Source organism: Brachycentrus maculatus, unplaced genomic scaffold (genome assembly GCF_059751285.1).
Source record: "Brachycentrus maculatus isolate JH-2025_06_01 unplaced genomic scaffold, ASM5975128v1 h1tg000706l, whole genome shotgun sequence".
NCBI lineage: Eukaryota > Metazoa > Arthropoda > Insecta > Trichoptera > Brachycentridae > Brachycentrus > Brachycentrus maculatus.
Window position 1 is genome coordinate 204,813 of NW_028281437.1, and position 23,374 is coordinate 228,186.

Consider the following 23,374-nt stretch of genomic DNA (forward strand, 5'->3'; position numbering starts at 1 on the left):
ACATGTACTAAGTACCGCAGTTCAACATGCAATAAAGCCCCAGGTATGACAACGCACGTTAGACCTTAGCCATTCAAAAACAAAATGTTAGGAAGTCAACGAAAGAGAATGTAAGGATTTTTTTTTACCATTTAACACTGCAAAAATGTTCTTAATTTCAAATATTGTTAGCTGGTTACAAAGGGTTAATAATACTGTTTTGTGTGATGTCCAGAAGAGGGCTGGACACTGTTCAAACAATTTTACAGCGCAAATCATATTTTCGAATAATATTTACTTACTGTGTGTATCGTTTTCAGTGTGCAGAAAAGTATGTGTTGATTTAGTGAGATATTTTTAAATGTGTGTACTGTACATACATACTTAAATAACTTACCTAAATATGGAGACCTAAAACTAAGAACCATAATGAGTTATTTTGACTCTCGCTCCGATCTATGAAACTACTTGAATGCAAGTGTTGTTTTTTCGTAATTTTTCTTTAATTGAGAAATATTCACTTATTTTAATTTCCAACGATTGTTATATCGTATACCATAGTGAAAATAAACGCAAGAATGGTGTTAGAGCAGTATTTCTCAAAGTGGACGATAACGCAGTCTTGTGGGCATTCTAGAAGACTTTTACAGGGCATAAGAAGCCCAAAGAGACTGATAGAAGCGCTAAGAGTAAGACATATATGTGTTTTTATTCCTTCCCTGTTTTTATGACGGGACTATCTGGAGATTTTATTTTCCTCTTTGACGAGAGATTTTGATAGGGGGGCGCCAGACTAAAAAAGTTTAAGAACCTGTGTGTAAGTGGCACATAGAAACACAAATAGTGTCATATGCTAACAAGATTTGCCGGGTTTTACCACTTATAGTAACTTTATTTAGGGAACGAAATGAAGCATATTGGTATATTTTACTATTATATAAACTCATAAGAATTTCTTCATTAATTGATTCGGCAGTCACTTTGTGGTAAAATCTATGCATTTTTAATTGATGTTTTACTTAGTAAATACCACTACTTCTTAAAATCTACTATGACACGTGTTTCGATGCATTCCGCATCATTTTCATACGGTGTTTGAAAATCATACGGAATGCATCGAAACAAGTGTCACAGTAGATTTTAAGAAATAGTGGTATTTACTAAAACATTAATTTAAAAAATACATAGTTCTTTATTTAAGAATAATATCAATTTGGGAGAAAAACTTTTTTTTCCATAAACAATGTTGTTTAAAAAAAAATTAAATGTTACATGGGTTTAAAGAAAATTAAGTTGCGATTTATTTAATACTGGGCCTTAAGTATAAATGTAGGGAAATTCTTACAGACAAATGAAGAAAAAAATAATTAATGCTCCATCAATTTTTTTTTGCCTACAATAAGTTTTTTTACGCATTGGTGAGAAAGTTCTACGTACAACTTTGCACCTATCTACATATTTACCTATGCACCAAATTTAAATCAAACTAGTGAAGTGTAGTCCATCTGTTGGCCAATTATGAAACTACGTTTTAATATCGTAATCGTAGATTACAAAAGCCGAAGTGCGCAATACTTTAATGCGTACTTATCTCCGCATTAATGTGTATACATATTAACAATATATGTATTATGTACTACATACTATGCTTTAAAAAAAAACTATACAATTATAAAATCAAATAAATAGATGTCACTAGTAGTTTTACTTGTTACTCTGAAAATGAATAAAACCGGAAGCGTTGCTATCTTTTTAGTCGATCATTTGAAAGAGAAATTCGTTGGAATTTACTATAAATATAAAGTAGAGATGTACATATAATTAATATGTAACTGTTACTTTTTCGTTCACCTGATTAAAATAGTAAAAATGTTTCGGTTTGTTTTCATTACATTACATAGTTTCAGTGGTTAATTTCAAATTGACCACTTATTTTTCTTCTTCCTTATTATAAAGCCTCGGATCTCTTTGTTCAGTTATCCGTCTCTTGTGATGTGGACTGTCAGCTGTCATGCCATCGCTTTGTAGATCTTCCAGGTGGTCTTCTTCCGTGTGGGTTCTCATGAAGAGCAATTCAACCAGTCTATTTTCTTGCATTCTATTGAAATAGGTGCACCAGAATCGGTTATAATGCCTTCGCTGTCTTCCCTATCTGACTATATCCTCCGTACTACAGGTTTTCCAAAATTTCCTCTTCCATATTCTGTCTCAACGTGTTTTCCGGTTATGCATCTCAATATCCTCATTTCTGAAGTTCTTAGAAGAGTTTTGATATTAAAAGATTAAAAAAAATCCTTAACGAGTATTAAATCAACCATGGAAAGTTTTCGCGGTCAAAGACAAAATAAAATATATCTAATGCTGTCAAAGTCTCTAGAACTGTCAGCGGGGCATGTAAGTTAATATTAACTAGTGTGTATAATCCACCACTATGTTCTAATAGCCAGGGTAACAGCGGCAGGAAGGTTAGTATCCTTACTAGGGAACCACCCTCATCGACAAACCAACTTCCCGCGCTCTATACTTTATACCCACCCCAAACCAATCTTTTTGTTGTGGATATTTGGCTTTTTTTACTAATAAGCTTGTCAACTACTGGTCTAGTTGGTTGGATAATAAAATACAAGATAAACTTTAAAAATTACATTATTTTTTGACATCTCAACATAGATGAAGAAGAATATGGAAGTCTGGGCATTTACGGGGCTTACGACCGTCATAGCTAGGTTTAAGTGATCACTTTACTCACGTATAACATAATATGTTACATGTGCGTAAAGTGATCCCCTAAACCAGCTTATGACGGTCGTAAGCTCAGCAAATGCCCAGACCTTCATATTCTTCTTCATCTATGTTGAGATGCTAAAAAATATATATAAAAAATAACTCCAGATTTTTGATACAAGTATTTGGACACACTCAAAATATTTCAATAATTACGCTGAGTTAAATGAAACTGATGTGGTTTTTTGGTCGACTGCATAGGGAAAATTAGGATTGAGGAAAATGACATGGTAATATGTGATTAATAGTGATGAGCCTAGTTTGACCTCGAATGTAACCTCGCGGGAACGCCCTTGGGCTTCGTTAATATCGGATCTGCCATCAGTGTACCCTCCACGCACGGTGGCCCGACAGTTTGTCGCCGTGGCCAAAAATGTACAATACACATACTTATGGAGTTTTTTTATTACACAGAAATTATTTTACTACCCAAAAATTTGTACGACATTCTTTATGTATTAATTGTTAAATCAAACACAGATTTTTTCAGTCTACCAAGTTGTATTTTATTGATAAAAAACACATCAAAATTAAAATGATGACAATTGTTTAGCCTAGTTATGGCATTTACAAACACTAACAATCAATACATAAATTAAAATGGAGTTCTACAAATTAAACGCCAAATCAATAAATAAAAATTATTTAAGTTCTCTGAAAGCTCCCACTACATTCACAGGTCCGATTAGAAACTCCTGGCTTCCATTTGGACCCATCCATTAAAAAATATTGTATTTAAGTTCTGACGGAAATCGCTTTTTTGATATGCTCATGAAAATGTTCAAACGTATTTCTGAATTGCCTGGTTTTTTGGGACTTGACATGCACAGAAGAAGAAAAAGGCACAAACCAAAAGTCACAGGGTGCAGTGAATTAGACATGCATACATATTTTCCCTACACTACCAATATAAAAATATATTAATACATATTGTTACGAGAAATTCAGAATAAACTATGACTTAAAAATAACATTGTGCACAAAAACTAAATAATTCGCTTGTTAATTTTTTTTCCCGTAGACTATTAATTTGTGAAAAAATTGTACAAAGTAAAATTACATTTACGTGTTTGCCCTTTGGCATCCAAAAACTAAGTATTAGGTACCATATACAAGCCTTTTGGCATCCAAAAACCAAGTTATAGGTACTATATACAAGTCTTTTGGTATCCAAAAATTAAGTATTAGGTACTACAAGTCTTTTGGCATCCAAAAATTAAGTATTAGGTACTACAAGCTTTTCGGTTTAAAAAAATGAAGAGTAGTAGTGACCGTTTGAAGCCGCTTTTGTCTCAGTGTGCGGCGCCGCAGAGGCAGTATCTCACCCAGCGGACCATGGACCTCCTTCCTACCCGCAGCATCCTGACTCCCGCTGACCGCCGACTGGCTCCACGCGCAAGTGGAACGAACTCCATCACAATCAGTTCGGGAATGACACCAAATTAAATAGAGCTCATTTGCATTTTATTCTAAATTGAATAAAAGCTTTCTCAGGTTTTCGTGTGAAAATTTATATAAAATGCATATATTTTCCTGTCATTATCCTCCCATATTGTCTGCTTGAATATGTATTTTTACATGTACACGATTTGAAGTTCATTTTGTCTCCCTCATTTTAATTAAAACGTCTGAGTACCATGCAAGCGATTGCTGGTTAGATTCCCGCAAGAAAAATCGACTATGAGGATAGATTGCAAAACGTGTTGTCTCTGCAGACATGCGCACAGACTGACCCGACTTCTATTCTACACTATTCCAAAGATTTGGAGTACTTGACTATGTCATGTCTTTCCTCGGTTTCTACTTCTCTGAGAATCGATTCCATGTAGTAATTAACGTGCGACTACGTAAAGTAGATAACTTTAAGTTTACTTGAATTCAGTATAAATATTCTTTATTTTCAGTATTATCAACTATTTGATTTAATTTCTGACCGTTGGCATTGGTTTGAAATCGCTAAATCGCTAAAAATAAAAGCAATTATATTTATTTCAATTTTTTAAATCTCGATACTATCCAACGTTTTTTTCTCTTTAAATAAATAAAATTTGGTTAAAGCATATAATTGTTAATTTTATGGTAATTTTATAATTATGTTGTTGTATAATATAAGTTTAACTAAAATCCCCCTTTTAATTATAAAAAAAATCTATTCGTTTTGTGATCAACCAGTGGCGTGAGAAGGTTATGGAAATTTTTGGGGCTTTTCGGGGATAGTTGGCACTGAACATTGGCGTACATAATAAAATATGTTTATATTTAAAAAACAATGTCAACAGAGTTCTTAATAAATTGTTACAGTTATACATAATAACGATAAGAAGTACTCGTCAATTGTAATGCGTTTTGTCGTAAAAAATGCAAAGTAAAATGGATAATAATAATGATGCAACATCTTCAATAATAGAGTTACGTCAAGTAATAACTATTTATTTTGAGTAAGTGTTTAAATAATAATTATTTATTTTCAATTTATACATATGTATATATGCGTGTAAGTTTTTTGCATTTCTTATAGATAATTTATATTCACATTTCATAAATTCGTTTTTTATTTACAGCCCAGAAAAAAACGCATTTATTAGGACACATCCGCTGACCTATAAGCTTAAATAATAACTACATTTTCCTTCATTGTAATGATAGGACTTTGCCGCCATCGAAAATCATAGAAAATAATAGCGGAACCTGGGACCTTTAGCATGGGTAGCCTTCGCGCTAACCTCTACACTTTGGAGGCGGACGAAATTGTTAAATACTGTCTACTAATTGTGACATGTGCTCCCATTCGAACTCGCCAGCTGTTCGATGATCAAGTTTGATTTTTCATTGGCTTTTATCAGCCAGCCTAAGTCTCAAAAAGCTCTCCTATAAAGTGTTTTTACATACCGCTCACTCCTTTCAACAACGTCATTTATCAAAAACTTGATTTTTCAGGAGATCGTTTTAAAAGTTTAAAAATGTAATAAAATGTATTAAAAATAAATATCAAGCCACTTATCGAACTTTTAACTGTGCAACAGATCTTTTTAGGTTAAACCTGAATGTTTTTTTCCATTTGAAAAATATTTAGTGTATTAAAAAAAAAAAATTAAAAAATACCTTTTCTTCAAAATGCACAAAAAAACAACATTTTCTGCCCTATAAATATTAAGTTAAAAATATGCCGCTTTTGCTGGCATATAGTACATTTTCTGGGCATTCCGAAAACACGCACAACTGAAAATTGACGATTTTTGATATATGACGTTGTTGAAAGGATTGAGCGATATTTTTTCGATGATTCCATGATTGTGTGCGCCGCCCCTGCCCTCCCTTTGATAGGCCCATCGCAGATGGTGAGAGGATAAGGCACATGACACGATACGACACCTGCCTGCATGTAGCAGCGCTGTACCCCCGCTGTAGCTAGTAGCACGGTCTGCCCACCCACTGGAACTAGACTCAGGTGGATAGATTGATGTCCTGTTCATTCTATTGGCACAGGAATCAGATTTTTTGAACAGAAAATAGAGAGAAATATTGCATTACCACTGTGCGGTCTACCCTCATCCGGTTAAAATCATGATTTCTCATATGCATAAAATAAAACTCGCACGCTCTGTAGCTTTTAAAGAATTTTCCAAAAGAAAATAAATGAAATTTGGAATATACATATTCATAATTGTCTATTCATAAATATCTCAAAATGTCTAAAGATTGAAAATTATTTTTCTTATTTTCAATATCTTATATTGTACATATGTACTGCGTAATATACTCTTAATCAGTACATACTGACTTTACTTTATTGAAACACGTACTTAGTACATACATTCGCGGATCTATAGTGTGTGGTAAATTTATTCCACTCCACGGTAAAAAAATGCTTTGAAGGAAAATTAACTGATTCGGCAGTCACTCTGTGGTAAAATCTGTCCATATTTAATTCAAGTTTTACTTGGAAAATACCACTATTTCTTAAAATGCACTGTGACACGTGTTTTGATGCATTCAGCGTTATTTTCAAACACCGCATTTAAGGAATACACCGAAACACGTGTCACAATAGACTTAAAAATAAATACAGTGGAGCCTCTCATAACGAGTCATTCTTTTAGCGGGGAAAAAAATGTGAATAAGTTGCTCCCTTAACGAGCGACAATTCGCATAACGAGTTACACAGAAAGGGTAAGTCCATTTTTCACGACATTCACTTGTGAGCCGGGATATCCGCGCCATTCAAAACAAAAAATGATTCGCTCAACGAGTGTTTCGCTTTACGAGAAAGATTCTGGAACGAATTATGCTCGTTTTGAGAGGTTCCATCGTATTTGTTACTTAAAAGATTTTGAAATTTTAATTTGAAGGATATGAAATTTGGAAAAAGAGTCTTTAGATGTGATTGAAACTGGTTGGGATTCTGGATAATCCTCAAATGCTGACTTTGATATAATTTATCGTCACACAATGAACCTTTTATATAAAAAATGAATAAATTTACTATTTATGATTTAGGTTCTGATTACACTCTTCAGGGTTTTGCTCGCTCCGCACCGCACACGCTATCCAGTGACCCTTGACGGGTCCACAGCGGCACATTGTACCTGCAGTGCATAGTACTTCTGGAGTATCTACCTCCACGTACCTGCTGCGCTCCTGTCCGCGCAGCAGAGGACGCGAGGGGGGACACGCCACTTCCGGCCGGCGGGGACCACGCTTCCGGACTTCCGCGGGACTGCTTATGCGCTAGGGCGAAACCGGTCATTGACTCAATAAAAAAATTGTCACTTGCTAAATAAAAAAAAACATACGGGCTCTATGTCATATATTGCATTCTTGTTTTATGAACATCGTCTTAAGATCGATTTTTAACTGAAGTGTGGATTTTTTTACCCCTAACTGACAAGTAATATATTTTTGATTATACATTTGTCATCCTCTGTGGTGTAATGGTTAGCGTGTTTAGTTATCTATGTGCTGTTTGTCCCGGGTTCGATTCCCAGGGGGGGTGAAAATGAATGTTAGTGATTTTACACTCTAATATTTATTTAATATTACCCTACACTGGTCCCTGAAGCACAAAAGTGATCACCTTGCCTTCATGTTACGATCAAGATAACACTGCGTCAATACATGTACCATTGGGTGCGGATGAGGGTTAGAAGAATATAGGAAGCTTTTTATATGAAATTGTCTATTCTGTCAAGTAGCGCTGAAAGATTTTCAAAATTTCGTCCCGTTTTTTTTTTAATGTGGCGGACTTTTTTTTTTTTTTTTATATATATCTCTACATAGGTGAAGAAGAATAAGGAAGTCTGGGCATTTGCTGAGCATTCGATGTATCATATTAAAACAATATATGGCTATGAACATTTAAATGGTTTGGAAAAAACCTATGATTTTAAAAATCATTAAATTACGTAGTATTCAACGATAATTATCAAATAATAATTGATCTTTTAATCCAACTTGTATGATGTAATAAATTGGCAGGATGAAAATGCTCAAAATACGGTACTATTGTCAGCCAATTTAATTATTGGTTATGGCGACAGTTTTTATGGGAATGTGAATTATTGACCGTGGGTCATATGTGGTCACTCTGTCGTGGTATATTTTAATTGTTTACATGACAATAGACGAATCTGAGTTGGGAAATAGATGACCAAAACGCATTCAGTTTGCTGTATCCGCTCGAATGTGAGAGTCGCTTTGGCTGCCATATTTCCATACACTCGTGTGACAGTTGTTAGTTTTCCCGCCTCTGTGAGTTTCAAATTGGAACGGTTGGCCGTTCGCTTTTCCTAACGGTGTTGCCATCGCATTGGATTAGGCCTTAGAGTAAGTTCCTACTTTGTCATTATTAAAAAAATTATTTAATTTTTAAAATTTGGTATTAAATATTTTTATTGATACATTATATTGTATTCCAACACAGATTTTATTGAAATGATATTTTTTTATGAATATATTCCTTCTTTTTCATCCACTCGAAAATACATTAAGGCTAGAAAAATCAGTTGTAATATACTAAAAAAACACACGTCCGCCTCCGTAGTGTAATGGTCAGCACGCTCGGCTACCGTTCTGGAGGCCCCGGGTTCGATTCCCAAGGGGGGTAAAATAAATACTAGTGATTTTTTCACTGTCATATTTATTCAATATTACCCTGGACTGGTACCTGAAGCGGAGGGCTGATCACCTTTCCTTCATGTGTAAACGATCAAGATAACACTGCGTTTATATGACGCAGTGCCCTATGCACCATTGGGGTGCGGATAAGGGTTTTATTATTATTATTATTATTAAAAAACACAGGTTAGGATTGACTATGTATGTTAATGAAATAATTAATAATATTTTGACTACATTTAAATTGTAAGTTATCGATTATTATGATTGACAATTTGACGAAAACAAAATTTAGATGGAAAATTGTTTTTGGTGTTTTTGAATAAATGTGGTAAAATACCACAATTTTTAGTAATATGTTTATTGTAAGTATGGTAATGAAACATAGAAACACGTGTCCTACAAAATGTCACACATGAAATAATGAAATATATTTAAAAATAATAAAAATTGTAAATTGATTATAAATATAATTGTTTAGTTAATTTGAGATAAAAGTTTTATAAACCTTAAGTGTAGTTTTTTAATACAATATGTACATATCATTATATGTACCTACATTATTAATATTTTTAAGCACTCATATCTGCGGTGTGGTTGTTAAAAACGTTAAGTTAATAAAATATTCAATAATGTCTTATATCACTGTATTATCGCAATAATACAAACTTATCACGAAACGTCTCATCATTGTATAGTGAAGGGGTCGCGTCTGCGCGACTGCAGACGGCTACAGGTGGCGTCGCGGCGTCCACTTTTCATTGGATTATTTATTATTACATTTATTGACTTTATTTATAGAAATACGTTGCGTATTTTATGCTTTTTCTGACCACCTTACTCAAATTCAATACAATTTATTTAAAAAAATTGATTTATACATAAATTAAATTAAAAGTAAGCAAGAAGACTCTTGTTAAAGATGTAGAAGAATCCCGCTTCGGAATACCCCCTCAGACACATGCAACAGATCTATAGCCGGCGTCATATTGTTCAGCATAGTAGTAGCTCTTCTTACAGGCATAACCATCGGCAGGTTGGCCCTATATATTATATATAGGAATGCGAAACAATTTATGCCAACGCTGTCTTAGGTAACTATCGGGAATATACAGACCAATGCTCTGGATAATTTCAGGATTTCCGATCATACCGCGCAACAATCGATAAAAATGCGTAATCAAATACACATTCCTTCTAGTCTAGTCTCAAATGTCTCATGTCATGATCTCCTGGCATGTCAGATTTTTGGTGCCCGATTCGGGACCATTCTTCCCGATCCTGGGATGTTGATGGCCTAACCTAACCACTTTCTCTGTAACTACTGAGACTTTCACGATATTCACTTATTTTAGCAATTTGCCCAAAGTAGGTGAGAATTGTTTTTATGTATTTCGTAAAAAATCATTTGATCACTGATTCCAAGGGGTTGGATTTGAAAGAAAGACATTTTGACATCTCAACAAATATAAAAGAGAATATGAAAGTCTGGGATAAGGAATTAGGAGTAGGAATAAAAACATAGATTGGTTTAAGTGATCACTTTTATACACGTGAAACATTCACCACTCAACGCATGTTTGATTTAGATTTCTCAGCAATACTTGAGATTTCTAATTTATCTTGATATAGAAAAGATATTTCTCAAAAAAAGGAAAATTACAAAGCTTTTTCATCAAATATTGAGCATTTTCAGGTTGATCAAGAATACAATTTGATGATTACATTTGCTTTTAAAGTGGATATTTTTTAAAATCTTCATTTTCATGTAAGAACGTAAATTATTGCGTAGAAAACATTTTAAGAGATACATATATTTAATATTTATTGGCTTGAAAAAAAAGATTTATGTAAGATATGTAATGTAATAAAGGTAAAGCTACGTCATATTTGATGAGCTATGAATTCTCGCCAACACGTTCTGAATAATTTTTCATTATCATACATTAAATTGTTAGTTAACCCTAAGGATAAAATATAAATCAGTTGGAGTAAGCTTTATATTTTACGAATTCTCAAACTGAGGGCGCCATCGTTAACCAAAAATTTCAAATCTATCAAAATTATAACTAACATACGAAACGATCCAACAGAGAAATCCAATCACAGTGAATATAAATGTACCTACATATAATATATATAAAAAATAATGCAATATGGATGTTCTTTAATGGGCAAAATGGTAAACGTTACATCACTAAAACGATCACTAAAATGTCAGGTCTTAAGCCCTGGGATGCTCAGACATCCATCTTCTTTCATTTAAAAACTAAGGATGCTTCGATTTCAATATGAAATATTTATACTAAAATATATACTCATTTTGAAGATATTTTCATACAACTGTCAACGCGACCGAAATATTATTGTATTTTAATTATGTAGGTACATAATTTTCCCGCTGGATGTGTGATTTAGGAAAAGTGACATGACCACGTATTGTCAATTTAATGGCATTAGTTAGAGGATGCGAAATGGGAACGGAATTATGTATTATGGATTGTCGCAATACTCACAAATTAAAATGCAATATAGTAATGTGGTTTAATGACAGATCGCCATCATGAACCTACACTATAGCTCGGAGGCGGATTAGGCATAGAAAATAAAAACTGACTATAACACACAAAAATCAACAGTTATTTCATTATTTTAAAATTTAAACTCGAGTATAATACCACTTATTGAGTTTTACTTTTTTGAACACATCAATATACACATAATACAATAATAATAATAACAATATATATATATATATATATATATATATATATATATATATATATATATATATATATATATATATATATATATATATATATATATATATATATATATATATATATATATATATATATATATATATATATATATATATATATATATAAATATATATATATATATTTATATATATTTATGTATATATATATATATATATATATATATATATATATATATATATATATATATATATATATAAATATATAAATATATATATATATATATATATATATATATATATATATATATATATATATATATATATATATATATATATATATATATATATATATATATATATATATATATATATATATATATATATATATATATATATATATATATATATATATATATATATATATATATATATATATATATATATATATATATATATATATATATATATATATATATATATATATATATATAAATAAAGTAAATGTATTAGGGTCCAGCAGTATAATATTTATAAAGCAAATTTATGCTACCCAGGTTTGATATCTGAAATTAACGACCGAGTCTTTTGCGGTATTTTAAAATTTAAAATTTAATTTAAAATTTAAAATTAAAATCCATTCAAATAAAACATGCAAGGTTCGTTTGTTTAAAATCCTAAATCTCCTTAAGTTATCCACTGATTTAAAACATTAAAATTTTGTCACGAAATGCATTCGAAATGCACGCGTTGTTATATGTTTTTCACTTTCTTTTCCGTTTAATCAGACTGAGCCTTAGCGATACTTAACCGGGTACAGTTAGTTTATATTAAATATAAATGTTATCTACTTTTATTGCTTTATATTTTAATTTTTGACGTGTGTTATATATTTTGCTCACTCCTTTCAACAACGTCATAAATCAAAAAACTTGATTTTTCAGGAGATCGTTTTTAATGTTTAAGAATAAAATGAAATGTATTAAAAAAAAAATAACAAGTCACTTATTGAACATTTTACTGTGCAACAGATCTCTTTAGGTAAACCTTAAGGTTTTTTCTCAATTTGAAAAAGATTTAATATAAGTATTTAAAAAAATAATTAAACAATACCTTTTCTTCAAAATGAAATACAACACTTTCTGCCCTGTAGCGGGTAAATATTAAGTTAAAATATGCCTCTTTTGCTGGGATATAGTACATTTTCTGGGCATACCGAAAACATGCACAACTGAAAATTGACGATTTTTGATTTATGACGTTCTTGAAAGGAGTGAGCGATTTGTTACTTTCTTATTTATCAGTTTACAGTCTTGTTAACCTTAATCCCATGTCCAAATATGAGTAATGGAAATTACTCATCGAGAATAATATATGTGTGACTGTATAAATAAATAAATAGTGACACAAGTATATACATATTCACAAATCCGCTCCTGTCGGTTGACAATACCATGGGACATTCCGACTTTACGTAATGTTCTGTATGTGGGTAGGTATAGGAAGTCACTCAAGCGGAGAGAGCATTCATGTGTGATACAAAAATCTCTGTTTCTTTACTAAAACCACCGAAATATTTAGTAAATTGATAGCATTTACAGGAACAAAACACTCAATTATACCACATTGTCATACGACAATGCGACGTAAACACGTGCGTCGTTAAATCCGAAGATAACTAGAAATAGGATATTTTCCTATATTTTCTCGTGGGAAAATTTAAACGGGTATATTTCCTTTTACAATTTAATTCAGGATAGCTACAAATTCAACATTTCGAACGCTTATTTGTGTTACATCCAAACTCCAGCGTGCCTTGAGATGAGACAAATTGAAATCATGATTTTGGACTGAATAAAATAGGTATTAATCTAGACACATGTCGCTCACTCCTTTCAACAACGTCATAAATAAAAAAAAACTTGATTTTTCAAGAGATCGTTTTTAAAGTTTAAAAATATGATGAAATGTATTAAAAATAAACATCAAGCCATTTTTCAAACTTTTTACCGTGCAACAGATCTTTTTAGGGAAAACCTGAATGTTTTTTCTCCATTAGAAAAATATTTAGTACATTAAAAAAAATAATAATAAAACAATATCTACCTTTTCTTCAAAATGCAAAAACAACACTTTCTGCCCTGTAGCGGTTAAATATTAAGTAAAAAATATTCCGCTTTTGCTGGGATATAGTACATTTTCTGGGCATTCCGAATCCTGCCCAATTGAAAATTGACGATTTTTGATATATGACGTTGTTGAAAGGAGTGAGCGATGTGTCTCCAAAAAAAAATTATACAAAAAGAATATCTTTTACTGTTTTCAATCGTACGCAAACGTCACCTGTCAAAGAAAAGTGATAAAAAAAACATGATTTAGACCTCAATTACAAACGTGATATCTGCGTAACATAGATATATTTTTTTAAATTTAAAATACCCCTATTTCTTAAAATCAAGTCATTTTAGATGTCATATTTCTTAAAATCTATTAGACTTAAATATTAAGTCATAATAGATTTTAAGAAATAGGGGTAAATACCCCTATTTCTTAAAATTTATTATGACTCGTATTTTGATGCATTCCGCATCATTTTCACATAGCGTATAAGAAATAGATTTTATACATAATATTCGATTTTAAGATAAAGCGGTGTTAACCAATTATAACTTGAATTAAAAAAGAATAAATATTAACAAAAAGTGACTGCTGAATCAATAAAGAAATAAGATAATTTTTTTCGGATTAAGTTTTCTGTATATTTTCGTTCTTTCAAAAAATGTTAGTTTTACCGTCGATTTTCTTATACTACTACTACTACTACTACTACCATCACGCCGTTTCCCCGCAAGGGTAGGCAGAGAGGATGGAACGCCACACTCTTCTGTCCTGACATACACTCCTCGCCTCCTTCACATCCATACATCTAGTCATACATGCCCTCCGATTACGCAGACTTTTGACACCGCCAGATTTTAGGTTCTGATTGATCTGATCGTGCCAAGTCTTTTTCGGTCGTCCACGTTCTGTTTTTCCTCTCACATTCGCCACGATTTTCTTATTAGTGCAAATAATTGATATTTATTTAATTTTTATAAACTTGACTAATATTTGATAAATATTTTACATCAATTTACACCCAGAAAATGAAAAACACACGCGATACCTTTAGCAACAATGGCAAAAATTGAAGGTACAATGATAGATTGTGGCATGGTAGCATTTAAAAAAAAAATATTACGTTAATAATGACAATTCACAAGTTTTATAGAAAAGACGTATACAAATAGATCTTCATTTATTAAAAAATAGATCAGTTGATAATTTACCATGAATATAATATTCGTCTTAAAATAAAATAAAATCGTTGAATATCATTTTCGTCGGTAAAATAATTTAGATATTTTTTTTGTACGAACGACGTTACTTTCATTTATTCTGTTATTCCCAGCATCTTTACTATTATTCTTAACTTATTCTTTCAACCAATGACTTAACATGTTGTGAAGAGAATTTAATTTGTGATATTTTAAATTGGAAACAGAATGTGCGAAAGAAGGTATGTATTTAACAAAAAATTATGAGGCAATTAGGCATAAAGATCTATAAGATTTAGTGATGCCTTATTTGGAAAATATGACAAGACGAATAAGACAAATAAATGAACTTTGTGATAAATCTTGATTGATATAAGATATCGAATCCATTGTATCTATTGTATTGTTTCTAGGGATCAATCGTATTGATTTATTATTTACAATACACATTCACTATCATTTCCAAGATATATAAAATGAATATGCCATAAATCCTTGTACATAAAAGGCAATGATAATTTTCTTGCAACTGAATATAAAAAATATATGTTTATAAAAAACGTGTGATATTTGACTACTCTCGCCACAGGCATTGTTTTCCTAGTTGTTATCTGTCATAGGTTTCCAAAATGACGACGACCTCAGCTCATAACGGAGAACTCACACAATCGATTAGTAGGATGAATCAATCGACAATAATTATTAGGGATGGTTCGCTTTACAGCTATTTCCGATTGTCCGCCATGGCTGCGCATTTTCCCACACGCATGAAAAGAATTTTTCCGTCACAAATTCAAAATGGCGGCCAATTGCGTGTAACGCCACCTGACGTCCAGTTTATTATCGGTAACTAATAATTATTATTATGCACGCTGCGCATTCATTGGGGTTTTTTGTATTTATATTATCCCAACAATATTATAGTTCAGATGGCATTGCTCCTGCGCTTTTACAATAGTTTTCCATTGTTAATTGATTAATGCACATTTAATACGTAGGTACTTATTTTGACGCAATAATCGTAGACAAAGGCGTTTTTTTCCATGCGAAATTATAACTATCTCTTTCGTATCCATAGTCCCGTTTACTTTAAAAAAAGCTTTACTATTGATGAAAAATGTTACAGCTCTACTTTGTATGTGTGAATTAAGGCTTAACATAAGTTAAATTTCAACTTGTTGACAGAATTGATTTTTTTCTCTAAGAGCACCGTTTTTGTAGTGAAAAAATAAGTTTTTCTTCGAAATAAATATATAGTTTCAAAAAGAAAAGAGTTACTGAAAGGAAAGGGAGTTTATTTTTTTTCATTATATATTCTTAAAAAAATCAAATATATACTCTAAAAAATAGGGCGTGAATGTGACAACCGGCTCTCAGCGCAGCCGGACACTTAATGAATTATATTATTGCGAGTAAGGCATTAAGACATTATTTTATTTATTTATAATATTTTTTGTGCGCAAATTGTACCCAATTAAGAGTATATGTATTTACAAATGTAAATAAATATTTTTCATTAATATCTCAACATAAATGAAGAAGTTATTCATCTTCTTTCAAACGAAGATTTGTAAACCCTTATGATATTATGAATTGAATAAATTGTCTAAAAAAGAAGAAGTATACAACTGAAATTGATAAATGGACATGATATCGCTCACTCCTTTCAAGAACGTCATAAATCAAAAATCGTCAATTTTTAGTTGTGCATGTTTTCGGAATTCCCAGAAAATGTACTATATCCCAGCAAAAGAGGCATATTTTTAACTTAATATTTACCCGCTACAGGGCAGAAAGGTTGTTTTTGCATTTTGAAGAAAAGGTAGTGTTTAATAATTTTTTAAAAAATACTAAATATTTTTCTAATGGAAAAAAAACCTTCAGGTTTTACCTAAAAAGATCTGTTGCACAGTAAAAAGTTCAATAAGTGGCTTGATATTTATTTTTAATACATTGTATTGTATTTTTAAACTTTAAAAACGATCACCTGAAAAATCAAGTTTTTTTTATTTATGACGTTCTTGAAAGGAGTGAGCGATATATGATACATGTTTATAAAAAAAATATAAAAAATATTTTCCTTAGGAATAAATTGAATAAAAATACTGCAGAACTCATTTATAAAACAATCAATATTCTACATATAGATTACTGCTCAACAATATTATTTTCAGCAAATGAAGGAAATTTGAATAAATTAGAAATTATACTAAATAAAGCGATGAGAATAATTCTTAAGAAAAATGGATATAATAATATGGAAAAAATAGAGATGAACTAAACTGGTTATCTATAAAAAACAGACTTAAATTTAACATGTTAATCTTCATACATATTTTTTTTTTATTTTTTGACATCTCATCAAAGATGAAGAAGAATATGGAAGTCCGGGCATTTAAAATGAAAATGGTATTTTCTGGCGTTTCTCATGTGTGTGATTATAATCCAGGATTTGGACCTCACATACTAATATAAGAGTTTCTGTTTAATAAAAAGCTTCTTGACATCTCACCAATAGATGTCTCTAGTGAAGTTCTAGTGATTCAAGAACAAGGTTTCTAAATTGGTTCATATATAAAGAACTTCCAAGAATTTGAGTAGTGTGGTTGTCAATAATGGGTAGAATTGGTGAATGTTACACGTGTGTAAAGTGATCACTTAAACCAGCCGATGACGGTCGTCAGCCCCGTAAATGCCCAGACTTCCATATTCTTCTTCATCTTTGATGAGATGTCAAAAAATAATATAAAATAACTCCTGTAATTGGAGATAATCCAGATTTTGTGAACAAGTATTTGGACACACTCAAAATGTTGTACATAATTTTTATAACGATAAATTACCAAAATATTTTAAGGATAAAATAGTTTTGAACAACAATTGTCATGAACGTATTACTAGAAATAAGGATAAAATAAGACTGCCATTATTGAAAAAACCGAGTCGCAAAATTGTTCAATGTATAAGTGTTTGAAAATATATGATGATATGCCTGAATGTATGAAGAGTGGAAAGAGTCTGAAAGAATTTTAAAAATAAATGTTTTGTTTACTGAAAAGAGACGAAAATTAAATTAACTGTGAATAATAGTTTATATTAGTTGTAATATGATTTAAGAAATAAAATAAAAATATATACTTAGATATGGAATATTTTTAGTTGACATGCGAAGTAATTTTACTTGACATACTCGTAATTAGTTTTGGTTTGGAAAATACTATATACCGAAAAGCCTTAAAAAATTAAAGCTACAGCCGTTGTAAATTGATTTTGAAGCGTGTGTAATCCAAAATATATTTTAATGTTAAATGTTACACACATGAGTACACACATGGCTAATTGTTCGTTTAAGCCGGCCTTGGATTATGATATCTACGAGTATTTCCTATAAATAATTAATTTAGTAGATACATGTGGTATGATTTTGTGACGTCTTGCGTTGAATACTCGTATTGTGGCGTCTTCAAAATATAGAGAAGAATAAAATGAACGTTCCTATAAATATGTGATATATGCGGTGCATAGGGCATTGAATCGTATTGACACAGTGTTATCTTAATCGTTTACTCACACGAAGGCAAGGTGATCACTCTTGCGTTTCAGGGTAATATTTTAACAAAGATAAAAATATCTAATGAGATAGGAATAACGAAGTTTGAGTATTGATAGGGTTTACGTGCTGTCATTGGCTCGTTCAAGTGATTAATTTTTTACGATGTGTAAAATTCACCATTCTATCCCTGATTGACAACTATATTATAAAAATTTCGGAATGTTGTACATATTCGCTTCAATTGAAAACTTCATTCGTATTTTAAAAAAAATAAACATTGTCAGTCACGTCTATGGTTGTAATAAGTTCATAAGTTGCAGGAATCCTTCATTGTTCGTGTGATATTCTATTTCTGGATTATTTCATACATCAATAAGTACCTGAAAATATCATTTTAAATTTTAATCTAATCATTTATATAATTTATTCGCAATATTTTTATTCTGCCACACATTCTTCACGAAGTTCACAAACGCTGGATTTAATCGACTTAAAAGAGTTCATATTAAGATGTTTCTTGATTGTCACTAAACATGAAAAAGTTTACAGAGCTAAGGAGCTGTCATGGACTGGTTTAAGTGATACTTTATAACCTGTATAATATTTACCCATTCTACATACTAGAATCGGGCGATCGAAAGATGCCTATCGTGTCAAACTTTTTTTCCTTTTTAAAAACGTTGTTTATGAGAAAATGACGTTGAAATATGTATAAGAACAACAAAATTTATTATATTACAAGGTTTATTTTTCAATCTTTTCCAACAATTGATACCTATTTTATATATATATATATATATATATTTTTAAATTGAGATTTATATGTAAGGAATAGTAAGTAAAATACCGTATTTCTATAAAAAAACGTCAGAAACAAAGTGAAAAAAAAAACTGAAAACAAAGATGATTAAGAAGCAACAACATAAAAGGTACAAAACGAAAATTTGAATACATACTTTAAAATAAAAATAAAAATAGTAGAGCTATCAGTGACTTGCCACTTTACATAGATTGACCCACAAAAACAAAAACAAAACTTGATCGTCGATTGCACAAAGGTGGAGACATCAGTATTTAGCAGTGGAATATGTTTGATGGAAGCAGACAATGTAAGTGAGGGAGTCTAAGGTGAAGGAAATAGGTGATATTTGGAAAAGAAAATGGATAAATAGGAAAAAAGTATCATCGGTTATTTAACTTGGAGTTGCATATTTATAATTATCTTATCTTAGCGAATAGATAGCGAAAGAGTGACTACAAAAGTATATGTGGCGAATGTGAGCGGAATAAGGGAACGAGGATGGCCGAAAAAAATCAGATCAATCAGAACCTGAAATCTGGTGGTGTCAAAAGTCTGCGTAATCGGAAGGCACGTGTGACTAGATGTATGGAGGGGAAGGAAGCGAGGAGTATATGACAGGACAGAAGCGTGTGGCGTTCCATCCTCTCTGCCTAACCCTGCGGAGAAACGGTGTGACGGTAGTAGTAGTAGATCTTAGCTTTTGTAGCTTGGACTCTGCAAATGTTTTCGAGTGCCTTGCTGACTAATTATAAAATAATATAATTATTTTGTAGGTACCTCCCTATTTATTATTGTTATTTTTTTAAATACCTAACGTCCAAGTGACTTTGAAATCTAGCTACGGCTTATGCAACATCGCATTTCATGAACCTACTCAGGCTTCAACTTTTTAAGTTTCATAGCCTATGTCTGTCTACTCGTGAGTGGATTCACTCTTTATGTTTATAGTAACTATAATTTCATGTAATTCATGAGTGAAAACTCTAGGCAAAACATTCGCTAGAGAATACTTATGGCAAAAATCAAACTTTTAATTTTATTCTGAGGCTCGACATAAAATATGCTTCATTTGCCTGGACTAAAACTCATTGTATTTTGAGGCCAATGCTGAATGCTTTAAAAAAACAAAGTTCTTAATTAAGGACTAAAACACTACCGAAATAATCATGTTTACTGTGCTTGTCGAAACACGCGATGAATAAGCGTATAAGATCATTTTTAGTTGGTACTTATATAATATTTCCAATTACATTCGCCTCATAAATTTGTTTTACCGCTCTTTCCTCACTCATTCGTTCTACATGTCCAAACCATCTCAACACACCTTTCTTAATTTTGTCAATAATGCTTATCTCAGCTTTGCATTCCTTGAAGCAGAGGAAGACCGAGAAAAACATGTCACGATCAGGTATGCCAAATACTTGAAAGCGGTCGGGTTAGGAGTCGTAACAATCGGCGGGTATGTATGAGGAGATGCATGAACGTGGAAGAGGCGAAGAATGTTTGCAAAGACAGAGTGGTGTGGCGTTCTATTCTCTCTGCCTACCCCTGCGGGGAAGCGGCGTGATGGTTAGTTACATTAAATACATACAAAAATTGAAATTATGCTTCGGAAAACTCCTTCAGACACATGTCTAGTTTAGTTAGTTTTTTTCACATAATATTTGACAAAATGGTGAACAATAATTTCATAGATTAAATAGTCAGAAAAAAACCATCTCTCTCGGTCGGTTCCCAGCTTGGCGCTAGTGTCGGCCGCCGCCGGAAGTCCGACTTCCGCCACATTGTCCCGCGCAAATTATTCATGGCTCAGGTCGCTTTTCAAAATAAATGGAATACCGCGCGGGAGATCATTTTTAGAACACGAAATCGATTTATGTATTTCGCTATTTCATTGTCTATGGAGCGGCGCGATTCGCGCATGCGCGGGGCTCATTTCATCGATCGGGTTATTGAACTTGCAACATTTTATGAAATTAATTTTAAATGGCCGACCGTTAGGTAGGGACGTACAATGGAATTGTACTGTAATTGAGAAAAAATGCCGAAGGATTACTTTGTATTACGATGAATTTATTACGGAAAAAAGCAATCACCAAAAAGCTTATAAATGGGTTCAATTTATGATTTAAATGATTTCTCGGTTGTTCCTCTATTTTGATATCTATATCGTAATAGTCAGCACGCTCGGCTACCGTTCCAGAGGTCCCGGGTTCAATTCCCAGGGGGGGGGTTAAATAAATATAAGTGGTTTTTTTTCAATCTAATTTTTATTCAATATTACCCTGGACTGATACCTAATGCGGAGGGCTGATCACCTTTCCTTCAAGTGTTGACGATTAAGATAATACTGCGTTTATATGATGCAGTGCTCTATGCACTATTGGGATGCTGATAAGGCTTTGAAGAAAAATGAAGAAGAATTAAGTACCTACTGTGATATTTTATTTTATTTTCTTTATTGGTACATACGCCTGAAATGCTTTTTTTATAAGGAAATAATTTAATACTATTATAGCAATATAATGCAACGTAAGTATACATATTAAAGTACATGACAGAATAGGTACCGTAGAACGGGGCTACTTGAATTTTGATGTGTTACTTGAGCCCAGTACAAAAATAAAATCCGTATTTGGTCCACAATAATGAACGTATCGTGAAATAAGTGTCACCTGCTAGGGAAATAATGAATCATGTCGATACGTTCATTATTGTAGACCAAATACAGATCTATTTTTTTTTGTTCTGGTCTCAAGTAACACGTCAAAGTTCAAGGCCCGTTCTACAGTATAAAATATATACGTAGAAGGGTAAAAACAGTAAACATAGCATAATAGGGTATTATAATCTATGGTCTGATTTTCTTGATCTAAGGGCGTTGGTTTCACTTTTCATATAAATGGTGGAAATAGACTTGATAATTACGATAATGGATGAGGTAGGGGTGTGAAGATGTGGGATTTTTATTGTTGAAAAATTAATGTTTCTGACTTATTCATGTCAAATACGTCACAATATTGTATATCAAAGACAGAGTGGTGTGGCGTTCGATTCTCTCTGCCTACCCCTGCGGGGTAGCGGCGTGATAATTAGTTAGTTAGTGTTGTCAATCTACGGTTATGAATTTCCTACCATATTATTGTGATCAGAAAAAGGGTTCAAAAATGTTGTGAGTACTTAAGGGGATATTCGCAAACACAGAATTCATTTCACCGGAGACCGCCGAAAAGGTTATGTCTGTTCACGCCCGATTAAAAAAAATGTATGTTGGATATTTCTCTGATTTTTAGAATTTGTATGGATTTTTTTTACTCCTTACTTAATAATTCTTTTCTTTTCAAAACCATACAATTATTTCGATGAAAAACTTATTTTTTCAATGTAAAAACGGTGTTTTAAGAAAAAATCAATTAAGTAAAATGTTACCTGGATGTAGAGAAAATGTAGTCTAAAGCGACTAAACGAATACTGGGCCTTAAACACAAGATGGCGTTTAGCGTTCTGTTGAAAGTAAATTAAATTATTATATTTCTATCAATTATCTGCAACATAGTAATATTTAAAATGCGTTTAGTTTCGCTGAATATTTAAATATAAAATAATGCTGTTGTAGGCAGTTTATTATTCATCGTGGATTGTTTTATTTTTCAAGTGCATATGACGAAACTTCCCATTCAAACGGTACACTAAAGCGCATTTTAGTATTGAACCAAATGAAAATACTAACGACCTTTGGCGGAGCCGAAAATTCCGTTTCTAATTAGGCTGATGCGTGTTTGGTGGCTCCACGGACCATTGTTTCACGTCTGGTCACCTGCAGGACTCGTCAACAGTGACCTCAGAACGTCAAATGGTTCAATGTCATCGCTGAACCACTCTTCTGAGTTGAAGTTTCACGTTAATTGCCGGATGCACAGGGAAAACTATTGTGCATTTGACAATATAATAATTACATATTGATAGGCGCCGTGGCGTTATTGGGTAGACGCTCGACTGCGAAACTGGCGCCGCGGTTTCGATTCCCGCCACTTGCGAAAAAAAAGAAATATTCGTTCACAAATCTGGATTATCTCCAATTATATGAGTTATTTTTCATATTATTT

The 23,374-nt window shown here is 32.0% G+C and overlaps 1 protein-coding gene across 1 annotated transcript in view; it reads left to right on the forward strand.

Annotated features, from left to right (window-relative positions):
- The first annotated feature begins 249 nt into the window (after positions 1-249).
- The window catches only part of LOC148300496 (uncharacterized), a 56,229-nt gene continuing 33,104 nt past the window's right edge, over positions 250-23,374 (forward strand). The window contains exons 1-2 of the mRNA XM_088274681.1: positions 250-668; positions 7,261-8,586. The gene's annotated coding sequence lies outside the window, so the exon portion shown is untranslated. The remainder of the gene's footprint in view (positions 669-7,260; positions 8,587-23,374) is intronic.